The sequence below is a fragment of the Marmota monax genome, unplaced genomic scaffold, assembly GCF_021218885.2.
Source record: "Marmota monax isolate L192 unplaced genomic scaffold, Marmota_monax_Labrador192_F-V1.1 WCK01_AAM20220418_F8-fsc00016, whole genome shotgun sequence".
NCBI lineage: Eukaryota > Metazoa > Chordata > Mammalia > Rodentia > Sciuridae > Marmota > Marmota monax.
Window position 1 is genome coordinate 10,445,865 of NW_026695209.1, and position 11,960 is coordinate 10,457,824.

General features: G+C 38.1%; 1 pseudogene; it reads left to right on the forward strand.

The window, feature by feature from the left end:
• The first annotated feature begins 2,341 nt into the window (after nucleotides 1-2,341).
• LOC124083746 (casein kinase I-like) lies at nucleotides 2,342-4,668 on the forward strand (annotated as a pseudogene).
• The last annotated feature ends 7,292 nt before the right edge of the window (nucleotides 4,669-11,960 follow it).

Below are 11,960 nucleotides of genomic sequence, written 5' to 3' on the forward strand. Positions count from 1 at the left end.
CTTGGACTAGGATAAGCACTAAACTCATGGGCAGCAAATCTAACATAGGCCTGTCATCAGTCCTAGGCTTTTGACATGAGAATCAGAGAAAAATAATAGTATTAAACAAAGCAATATGATTTGAATGCAACATATGTAAAGAATAAGAGCAGCAAATACCAGGGATTAAAAGCTAGGAAGGCAGCCAGCAGATGTAGTAATGCCACAGAAACCAGGAAGTGGTAGAAACTCAGTGAGCAGTTGGTAGTGAGATAACCAAGTGGCACTAAAAACAGAAATTGAAAGCTACTCCAAGTAATACAGAGACAGGAGAACAGATGAGCTGTCTTAGTAGTGGAGCCACACAGCAAAGAGTAATCAGTCACACTGTTGACACAGTGAAAGGAGGCTGCCTCAAGAGCTGCAATTAACCCTCAACAACCATGCAGTTCTCTGTTGTGTAGTGGCCATCCCTCCAGCTGGGCTCCTCATCTACCTTATTTCCATATCCATCTGACAATCAAGCCTGTTGTTTGGAGAAACTAGGGAGACTCTTTGTTGCCCATAGAGACATGATTTTATTAATTCCAGGTCACTATCTGAGTAGAGCAGTCACAAGGCAGAAACAAATCCAGAGTAGATGCCAAGGTTGTTGACATCATCAGAAGCCACCCAGAATAGAAGTGACAGAATCTCATTTACAACAAGGGAAAAACAAAGTCATATTTTTTTCCTGAGGCTCTAAACATTTATTGCAACAACTTGATTAAGTCATTCCTTTACTTTGCTAGTCAAGGAAAAAACTAGTAGGGAGTTGGTGCCACCAATTAATTCACTTGACAAATATTTGAGTGTTCCTCTAAGAGCCCCACATTGTTTGGGGCTCTAGGATGAATTGGTATCAGATACAGGCGCTCCATTATGGAACCTGTATAGTCCAATAGGAGAGAAAATATTTGATCAGAAAATGTCAGAACACATAGAACTCAACTATGCTAAGAGCTCAGAAGGAGAAACATATGGCTCTGTTAGACTTTACTGTGGGGCTGGGGGACTTGGTTTAGTCAGAGAGATTAGAGGAGACTTCCCAGAGAAGTAACAATAATTAAGATATGCATAAAGTGTTTAAATGATGATAGGAGGAAAAAGTATTGAAGAAAATGAGGAATAACATGTGCAAAGCATATGCAAAGGAAGCACAGGGGCTGACAAATATTTGGATTTAGAGCAGAATCCTGGACATGCAGTTTCAGTATCACTTAAGAGCTGGTTAAAAGTGCAGAATCTCAGGCTCCATTCCAGATCTGCTTAACTATAATCTTTAGCAAGTAGATTAACCCCCTGGATGAATTAATAATTCAGACAAACTAATGGGAGGTGGAGGAAAATGTAGGCAGGTGGGGCATGCCTGGAGGAAGTAGGTCACTAGAGGCATGCCATTATGGTCTATATCTTACCCCTGACCCTTCCCACCCCTCATTCCTTCACCCCCACCCCTCCTCACCCCACATCCTGGCTGCCATGAGCTGAGCAGCTTTCCTCTCCTATGCCCTTCTGCTATGATGTTCTGTTTCACGTCAGGCCCAAAACAATGGAGCCAGTTGACCTTGGACTACAGCCTTTGAAGCTGTGAGCCAAAATAAATCTTTCCTTATTTAAGTTGTTTTATGTGGTTATTTGTTACTGAGATGAAAAGCTGACTAACACAGATGAGTTCCCATGTTTGTTAGCAAAAACAGCCTAGGTGATTCTAAATGCCCCTTTGACAATCTGAAAGTTAGAAAGGAAAAACAAAAGGCATAAGAGAAAAAGAAATGTTGGGGAAAAAATAAAATACAGTGGAAAACATTGAGAAAGTTGCTCTACAGGATTTCTCCAACTTCTGTGGAGAGGAGCAAAGATGTTTTCATTTTGTGTGAGATTGGTGTGTTATCTGACTACCTGGCACAGTAGCTACTCAGAAGTCTCCTTAGAGATTTCCTCTAATTGAGTCATCACTTTCGTAGAAGGGCTAAGAGATAACCTTTCTGATCCTTTCCTGTGACATAAACATTATAATCAACTCCCTGTCTGATTCTAAAGGTCACTCTCATTTATCAAGGGGTAGTCTACATTCTGTTCAACCACATATCAGAGATCACATGGTTGTGACAGGCTCATCATCAGTGTTATTGTCTTCACAACATCTGCAGTACAACGGGGTCCTAAGTCCAGAGAAAAATGACTAGAAACTTGAACTTCCTGAGAATGAAAATTTCAATGTTCATCATGCTTAGGTTTTTTGCACAATGTAGGTACCCACTCTTCCTCCACAGCTGGCCAAGAGGAATTATCCCAGACTAGTCTTGTCTTGAACCTGACTATGACTAATATGATTCACTCTAGAACAAGAAACAACAAAGGTACTTTTCATACAGATAGTGTCTAAATATTGGTGCTTCAAGAATTCATGTCTATGCAGTTATCTAGGATTTGGAACCATATTTTCATAAACAATGTATTGGCTGTGCCAACAGGCTCCAAATTTGTCACCTAAGGTAGACAAAAATCACTGAATGCAACTATAGTTGATAGATGATTACTATATGACACTCTACTCAAAGTTCCCCTTTGAGACCTACCTGCTGAATCAGAGTCCTTGTCTCCTTCCTCCTGATTCTCCCCCCATCTACCTGCTAAGCAATCAGAAGCAAATATTTTCACCACTGGAAGCCAAATCAAGCAAAATTCCTCCAAATAATATGTAGAGATAAGTTTATGCAACAGACAATCCCAGGTGGTCAGGGAGAAATAGTCAAGGGCTCTCTAACAAAACCTTGTCCTATTGAATCCTCACCTTTTTCCTGGGCTACTTTTAACAGCTTAATTAAATTTCTGTGCTAAATAGCTTCCTTCTGCAACCCTAGACATAAGCCAAGACTTTGTTTTATCCCTTCTCTCTGGCCAAAACAAAAGAAGATGAGTATTTTTTAAAGGAAACTGTATCAACAACAAAAAGGTACAATAAAGGAAATACATGAGTCCATGGTAAATGTCACTACTGGGTAGACTGTGGATTGCTGAGCAGAATACCTAAGTAGCACCCCTTACTCATTTGGTTAGCATATAGCAGGTGATGTCCCTCTGCGCTCCTCTTTCCCCAGCTGGGGAGCATAAAGCTGGCCTCCCCAACCCCTCCTACTTGCCTCTGTAATCATGTTAGCTGTGAATTGGCTCCTGCGGGCTCACTGAAGCAAGACTTTCTGGTGGATTGGCATGGACAAGAGAGGAGTGAGTAACTGAAGACTTCGAACTCTGCACCCATAAGAAGAGTTCATCGTGGAACTGGATAACAAGACACGGCGCAGGCAGAGTAACAGTGGTCCCTCTAGACAGAGTCCCCGCAGTGGTGGCAGCAATATCACACCGCCTTATCCACCCTCTTCCAGCCTTCAACGCAAAAGCGAGGTAGCAGCTACTGCTCCAGAAACCAGTGGCCTCACCTCATTCACCATAAGATCCTCTCACCAATCACTCAGGCAAAAAGGAGCTTAAGTGAGTGGTGATGGTCAGGTTTTGTTTGTGACTCTGGGAAAGGCCATTTCCTGTCGCTCTCCTTGGCAGCCTTGCTGGGTGAAAGGAGCCAGGAGGCCCCTGTCCTACCCTCATCTTTCGGAGGTACAGGGGCTTGACACCTGCCTGCCTCCCTTTTGGTCTCTTAATGTGGCGAGCAGCAGTAATTCCAAGGCCAAATTCATTTGGTGGGGGCAGAGGGTATAAGCTGGTACTGAAGATCCAGTCTTGCTCCTTTGCTGATATAGTTCTGGCAATTAACACCACCACCAGTAAGGAAGTGGCACTGAAGCTAGAATGCATCCCCTAGTTGCTGTAGGAGCACAAACTGTTAGTCTTCAGGTGGAATTGGCATCTCCCACATATGGGATTATGATTAGGAAAAAGTCAATAATGTGCTAGTCATGGATCTTTGGGGACCCAGCCTTGAAGATCCCATCAATTTCTGCTCAGGTAAGTTCACAATGACAACTGTGTTTATATTAGCTGACCAGAATTGAACATGTGCACACAAAGAATTTTATATACAAAGACATTAAGCCTGATAACTTTCTAATGGGTATTGGGCATCACTGTGATTTTGTTCCACATTGACTTTAGCTTGGCAAAAACAAACAAACAAAAACCAAACAAACAAAAAACAGAGATGATAGGACAAGGATACACATACCGCAAAGAGAAAATTAAAACCTCTCTGGCACTGCCCAATATGCTGGCATCAATGCACATCCTGTTATTGTGCAGTCACTGAGATGACAAGAAATCACTAGGATGTTTTGATATATTTTAATAAAACCATCCTACCATAGCAAGGAATGAAGGCTGCAACAAAGAAACAGAAAATATTAAAAGATTAGTGATACAAAGATGTCCACTCTTGATAAATTTTATGTAAGGGGTTTCCTGTAGAATTTGCTATTTACTTCAAATATTGTCCTAATATACTCTTGGAAGAAGTATTGGATTACATGAACCTATCCAAGGCAGCTATTTCACATCCTTTCAGGCCCCTGAACCATGAATATGCTACAAATTTTATTGGACAATGTAAAAGCAACACAGGCAACCTCTTCCAATGGGCAGGGCCAGCAAATCCAAACCCCCAGAGATAAGCAAACTGAGAAAACCTTACAATAGTGAAACATAGTGCCTGGTTTTCAATTGATTTTTTTCAAGCAGAAAATTTAAGTATGTGATTGACGATACATAAATTGGTAAAATCTTGCATATACCATTTTTTTGTTGAAATTTTTCTTTTGAACTATACTGTTTTGAGATTTCATTTCAGAAAAATGGTATGAATAGTCTTCAGTCACACTTGTGATGGTTGTAAATGCTCACAATTGTGCATTCTTGGGGGTTTTTCCCCCACTTCTATGGTTTGCAACTATTCACTTAAAACATTCTTCAAATGGTTGTCTTCTAGTTTGCAAGCCAGCTATGGGAGCAACCACATTCTAGTACTAGAGCATATGAGAGAGTCTGCCTTCTTACCTGTTTCAGAAATAACAGCACCTAAAGTGAAGAACTGCCAGCCATGGTGGCACATGCCTGCAATTCCAGCAGTTTGCTCAGGAACCGGAGGAAGGAGGAATACGAATTCAAAGCCAGCCTCAGCCAAAGCAAGGCACTAAGCAAGTCAGTGAGACCCTGTCTCTAAATAAAACACAAAATTGGACTAGAGGTGTGGCTCAATGATTGAGTGCCCCTGAGTTCAATCCCTGGTTCACCCCCTCCAAAAAAATAAAATAAAATAAAGACCTAAGAAAAACTTAGTGACTAATATTTTTTTTAAGATTCTACACACACACACACACACACACACACACATATGGCTTTGATAAATGTAATCACTGTAAACATCTCCATCATCTGGGATTTGGTTATTATTTTGAAATGGGAGCTTTCTGTTTACAAGTTCACTAAACACTAAAAACTATTTCAATAAGGAAATAAATATTTTAAAAAATGAATAACAAAATGCCTTGCTGACTCACTATGAAATATAAACATCCTTGATTTTTTGATAGATTACTTCAAGCCACTTATTACATGATATTCCTTTATAAATCTATTAAGAGTTAGTGTTATAAATTCTCATTTTTAATTTATTGTTTTTCTTTGGTCTGAAGGGAAAAGGCATTCTTTCTTTCTTTCTTTTTTTCATGACTTGTAGGCATAATGTCCAGTACTACACTTGCCAGAAGTTGGCATTATAACTCCTGTTGCCACTGACCAACAGCTAGACTGACTCTGAGTAAGAATGAAAGCCTTAAAGTGTTGGACTACAAAATGTTTTTCTTTGAAATACTTGTGAAATGGCTATAAGCAGTTGACTCTTAATCTTGAACATCACACTGTGTGAAGTTCAAGTGATGGTTGACCCTCTCTAGACCCCCACCCTCTTCTATAGATTACCTGTATCCCTGTACTCCCTCTCAATCATAGTTGGTTATTCTTTTAATTTTCTCTGACCCAAGAGAAAGAAAATTTATTGATGATAATTCCTTAAATAGTATGATTTATTGTTTTATAGCTTGTCAAAATAAATTAAAAGAACACTTGACTGAAAATGCTGCCAGGAGCCTATTGTGCAAATATACGTATTTTATAAAATAACATTAAAACTGTAAATTGACGTGTGTGGTCAGATTGTGTCAAATTTAATTTTTTTTATTTGAAAACTACTTTTACAACAATTAATTCTATGATTTCCCATTCTTCCATTAAGGGACACATTTCTTTGATACCCTAAATAACAAAGAAATCTTAGTAAGCCAGAACTTTTGGGATATGAGGCTTCTGTGTTCTTCTATAACCACCCTCATCAATTAACGTATTTTTCTTGACTAATAAACCTTTGATACTTACAGCCAAAAATTAATCTTATAAAGCAATGTTTGATGACAGTGAGAATAAAATAAAATTGTTGAGCTTTGGTGATCAATTTTCCAAGATGAATTCCCTCCAACAAGATATTGTTCAGTGCTTTTATTTACTATGCACTTAGACTATGCGTTTTTGCTAAAATATTTTTGTAGCACTTTTTTGTATTTTTTCCCTTTGAAAGGTTGTGGTGTTGTTGGTCTGAAATTAAATTGCAGATTTAAAACTGCTGTTAGCTTTGTAAATCAAGATATAGGAGTTTTTGTGCTGGCATATTGTCATTCATCTGCAGCTGGAGCTGGAATCCCATTGATCTTCTAGCTACTATTTATCATCTTCACAATTCACAAAAGAAAACTGTGAAATTTAGTGAATGTTTTTACTAATCCTGTCAGGAGATGAATCTGATTTTTACCAAAATTAAAGTATGTTTTTTCCACTGAAATGATGGTATGAGTTGAAAACACATTGCTCTAAAATTGGAAGACTTCAGCACTTAACCCTCACAGTGGCTTATTCAGCTAAACTCCAGGTTACTACTCTTTACTTTGCTCACAATTGGAGGGTGCAGGCTTTTTTTTTCTTCTTCTTCTTCTTTTTTTAAAATATTGTGAAATGGCCATTCTAATTACTACTGAATGTCTCTGTTTGGGGAAGGTTTAACAACCCAGTGAAAAATAATATACATATTAAAAAAATATGCACTGTATTGAGAGAACAACAGATGAAGCCAGTTAAGGGAGTGGTGAGAAGTTCAAAGAGAAGCCATCCTTGCCAAATGCTGCATTTCTGTCTGACTTCTCATCCTCTTTATAGGTGCCTGGGGCTGTGCAGACAGTCTCCTTCCTTGTCTCTAAATCTGGAGTGGGAGAGGGAAAGGAGAGAGAACTTCAGGCAGGCACACACTTGCTCAGCTGTCAATGACAGCATGGTAGAGCCCTTGAAAGAATCTGGGCTTTTTCTTTGAAAAACATCAGGTGACCATGGGTTCTTTTGCCAGGAATGGTGGTGCTGCCCTTACAGACTCTCCTTGGTTGTCGCCCCGTGGCTACAAAGAACTAAGAAACTGCAGGGAACTGACAGTACAAAGATAACAAGAGTAAGTAAAAATAGATCTTCTTAGCTACTCCCAACCTATTATCTGTACAGAGTGTCCATGAAGAATTAAGAAGAACAATAGCAACCAGAAGAAGGAGTGAGTGGGTAGGAGAAAAGGAGGAAGAAAGGAAAGGGGAGACAGAGAAAGGATAAAGAGAAGGGAGAAGAGGATAAGGAAAGTAAAGAGATTTTTATTTAAGTCAAATACTGGACTTCTTCCTGGCTTCCCCAGCCCCTGGATCTCCTGCTCCCTGAAGCCAAGGAAGGTCTCTGATGATCATCTCCCACCAGAAGCTCTTGCTTAACCCTATTATATAGTCAGAAGCTTACTTGTTCACAGTGTCCCTTCTGAAATGTCTCAGAATGAAATCAGACTCCTAGGACAGAGCCTGGAAACTAATTAAGAAGAGCAGTACTCCACAGTTACCCATCTACTAGAATACAAAACAAACCTCTTGGAGTTGGTGTCATTTGTTTTCCTATTAAATATTTTGATTCAGTTGAAGGCTTCTGCCTCACTCTCCTTATTTCTAGCGGGTGATTTTTCTGAATACTCCAGTTCCATCATGTAAACTTGCTATCCTCTACTCTTACCCAGAGGATGAAACTCTCTATCTTTTCCCCATCCAGTCATCACCTTGCTCCTATAATTTATCCTGCTGTCTAGAGCCTCAAAAATATAAATGGAATTCTAACATAACATAACATAACAAAACAAAACAGTAGTTGATTTGGGTGTAGTAATGCACCCTGTAATCCCAGCCACTCAGAGGCTGAGGCAGAAGGTTTGCAAGTTCAAGGCTAGCCCAGGCAACTTAGTGAGACCCTGTTTCGAAATAAAAAATAAAAAGGTAAAAAGGGCTGGAGATTTAGCTCAATGGTAGAGCATCCCTGAACCCAATCCCCAGTAACACATAAAGCAAACAAACATAAAAACCACTAGTTGAAAAACCAAATTCAATAGCACAGCACATTAAATGAATCATATGCCTTTACCAAGTGGGATTTGCCCCTGAAATGCAGGGATGGTTCAACAACAACAAAAATCCATGTGATATGAATCAAGTAAACAAGGGGTTTCTATCCTCATATCAGATAAAGTGGACCTTAAGCCAAAGTTAATCAGAAGGACATTTCATACTGTTTCAGGGAAATACACATCAACAAGACATAACAATCATAAATATTTATGCCCCAAACAATGGAAAAAAAAAATATATATATATATATATATCAAACCCTTTTCAATTTCAAGAATCAAATAGGCCACAACACAATAATACTGGGTAACTTTAACATGCCTCTGTCACCACTGGTATATCCTCCAAACAAAAACTAAATAAAGAATCTATAGAAGTAAAAAATACAATTGATAATTTAGACTTAACAGACTTATATAGAATATTTCATCCATCATCATCACTTTCTTCTCAGCAGCACACAGAGCCTTCTCTAATACAGCTCATGTTATCTATCACATGTGTTGGCATACAATTATAATATTACTTTAATATATTTTTAGCATCTGTAGGGTTATTTTGATAGCTCCCTTTCCATTGATATTAATTTTTATGTTCTTGCTTCTTTCTTGATTAGACTTGTTTGATTATTATCAAATTTTAGCCATATTTTTTCTTCTCTATTTCATATATTTCTGCACCTGCTTTTTTTCCTTCCTACTACATAATTTGAAAATAATTTGATTGTTACTCTAGCTTCTCTCTGATACAAGTACTTTATAAATGTTCATCTGAGTACCACTTCATCCCAGAGATCCTGATGTTTTAGGCATTTATTATCACTTAGTTCAAAGTACTTTTTATTTACTTTTCCTGTGCTTTTTTCCTTGACCTCTGAGAGTATTATAAGTGTACCATTTAATCTTGAAAAAGTTGACATGGGGGTGGGATTCTATAATATCCTAAGGTGACTGATTTCTAATGTAATTAATCATGAAGTAACACAGCCTGCATGGTTTAAAATGAAAAAAAAAGTAATGAAAATGATTTTTAAATTGATTGTATTAGCTACATACATGTCAAAACTGATCAAATTGCATATTTCAAATATGTGCATTTTATTGTACTTCACTTTTACCTCAATGAAGCTGTGGGGGAAAAAAATGCATGTATTGAGAGAACAACAGATGAAAATCACCTGGTCGTCTCAACTGGCAGGAAAAATATTTGATAAAATTCAAGATTTTCCCACACCAAAACCACTTAACAAACAAGCAACTGATGGCGATCATGTGGGAGAAAGGGTACACTCATATGTTGTTGGTGCGACTGCAAATTAGTGCAACCACTCTGGAAAGCAGTATGGCAATTTCTCAAAATACTAGGAATGGAACCCCCATTTGATCCAGTTATCCCACTCCTTGGTATATATCCAAAGGCCTTCAAATCAGCATACTACTGTGATACATCCACATCATTGTTTATAGCAGCACAATTCAAAAGAGTAAGCTGTGGAACCAACCAAATGCCCATCAACGAATGAATTAATAAAGAAAATGTAGTATCTATATACAATGGAATATTACTCAGACATAAAGAATGACTTTATGACATTTGCTGGTAAATGGATTGATCTGGAAATTATCATGCTAAGTTAAATATGGCCATTCCCCAAAGCCAAAATCAAATGTTCTATCTGCTGTGATTCCCCACAAAAGCGGGGGAGGGGGCAGAAATAGAAGCTCATTGGATTAGACAAAGAAGATGAAGGGAAGGTAGGGGGGCTAAGAACAGTAGAGACAGTAAAATTAATCTGACACAACTTTTCTATGTACATATCTGAATATACCACAATGAGTCTCAATATTGTGTACATCCATAAGACTGGGATCCTAATTAGAATAAGGTATATCCTGTGCTTATATAAATATATCAAAATAGATTCTACTGTCATGTATAACAAAAATTAAAAATTAGAAAAGAAAAACACAGTAGTGACTGAAGAAAATAACCTCAATAACTGCAAAGACCAGATAGAAAAAGAATTCTGCTGACATCATACTCACTGGTAAAAATCTGAAAGCTTTTCCTCTGGAACAAAGCAAGAATACTACCTCTAACCACTTGTATTCAATGATATATAAGAACTTATAGTCAGAGAAGTTAGCAAAAAAAGTACTAATTAAGACATCAAAATCGGAAAGGAAAAAGTAAAATTACTTCCCTTTAGAGATTATATGATCTTGTACATAGAAAACCACTAAAAAAGTTTGAAAATAAAAAATGAACAACTGGTAGACTTAATGAACAAATTCAGCAAAGTTTCAGGATGTAAACACAACATAAAAATATTTATTGTGTTTCTATAAACAATGAGAAATTTGAAAAGGAAATTAAGAAACAATTCCAGGGGCTGGGGATGTGGATCAAGCAGTAACGCACTTGCCTGGCATGCGTGCGGCCCAGGTTCAATCCTCAGCACCACGTACAAAGAAAGATGTTGTATCCGCCGAAAACTTTAAAAAAATAAATATTAAAAAAATTCTCTCTCTCTCTCTCTCTCTCTCTCTCTCTTTCACTCTCTCTTTAAAAAAAAAAAAGAAACAATTCCATTTGTGATACTGTAAAAAAAAAAAACAACCTAAGAATAGAAACTAATAAGGTAGCATTTGCGAGAAAATGGATGAAACTGGAGACCAACATGTTAAGCAAAAGAAGTTAAACTCAGAAGTTTAAAGGTCTTATGTTTTCTTTCATATACAGAATCTAGAGAGGAAAAGAGAAAACAAAGATGGGGATAGATCTCTCCAAAATCAAAGGGAGATCAATAGAGGACAGGAGGTAAGCAGTAAGGAAGAAAGGTGGAAGTTCTGGGGAGTGATATTGATTAATTATATTGTTACATTGTATGCATGTAGGAATATGTAACAACAAACCCCATTTATATGGACAACTGTTGGGAATGGCAACTGAATTATGGGTCTTGAACTGTCCTGTGACAGAGGACTTGCCTCTCTTGGGAACTCTTGGCGCAAAGGCAATGCTTTGAGACTGTCCAGTTGCCAAGGTGATGCCCTGTTCAATAGGAAGTTCTGTGCCAGCCACAAAACTATTCAGTTCTTCACCTTGAGGTTCAGATGCCAGCTACTCAGGGAGTAGAAAGTTATAGGCACAAGCTGATAATCATAATGGGGCTGCTCATACTCATGACCTTGGTGTTGCTTACTTTGAAGAAACTTTCTCACAATAAATCCTTTTGATGTTGATACCTATATAATAAATGTGCTGAACCTGTTGTGTATCACTACCTCCCTACTGGGGTTGTAGTCAACCACCAATACCCTCTATTTGTGTGTCTGTTTGTCTGTTTGCCTTTTCTTTACCCCTCGCCATCCGGTCCAGGAACTTAAATTAATGGCCCCGTAGGCCATGGCGTACAACTATTATGCACCACTAAAATATGTGGATAAAAGGTGAAAATTTTTA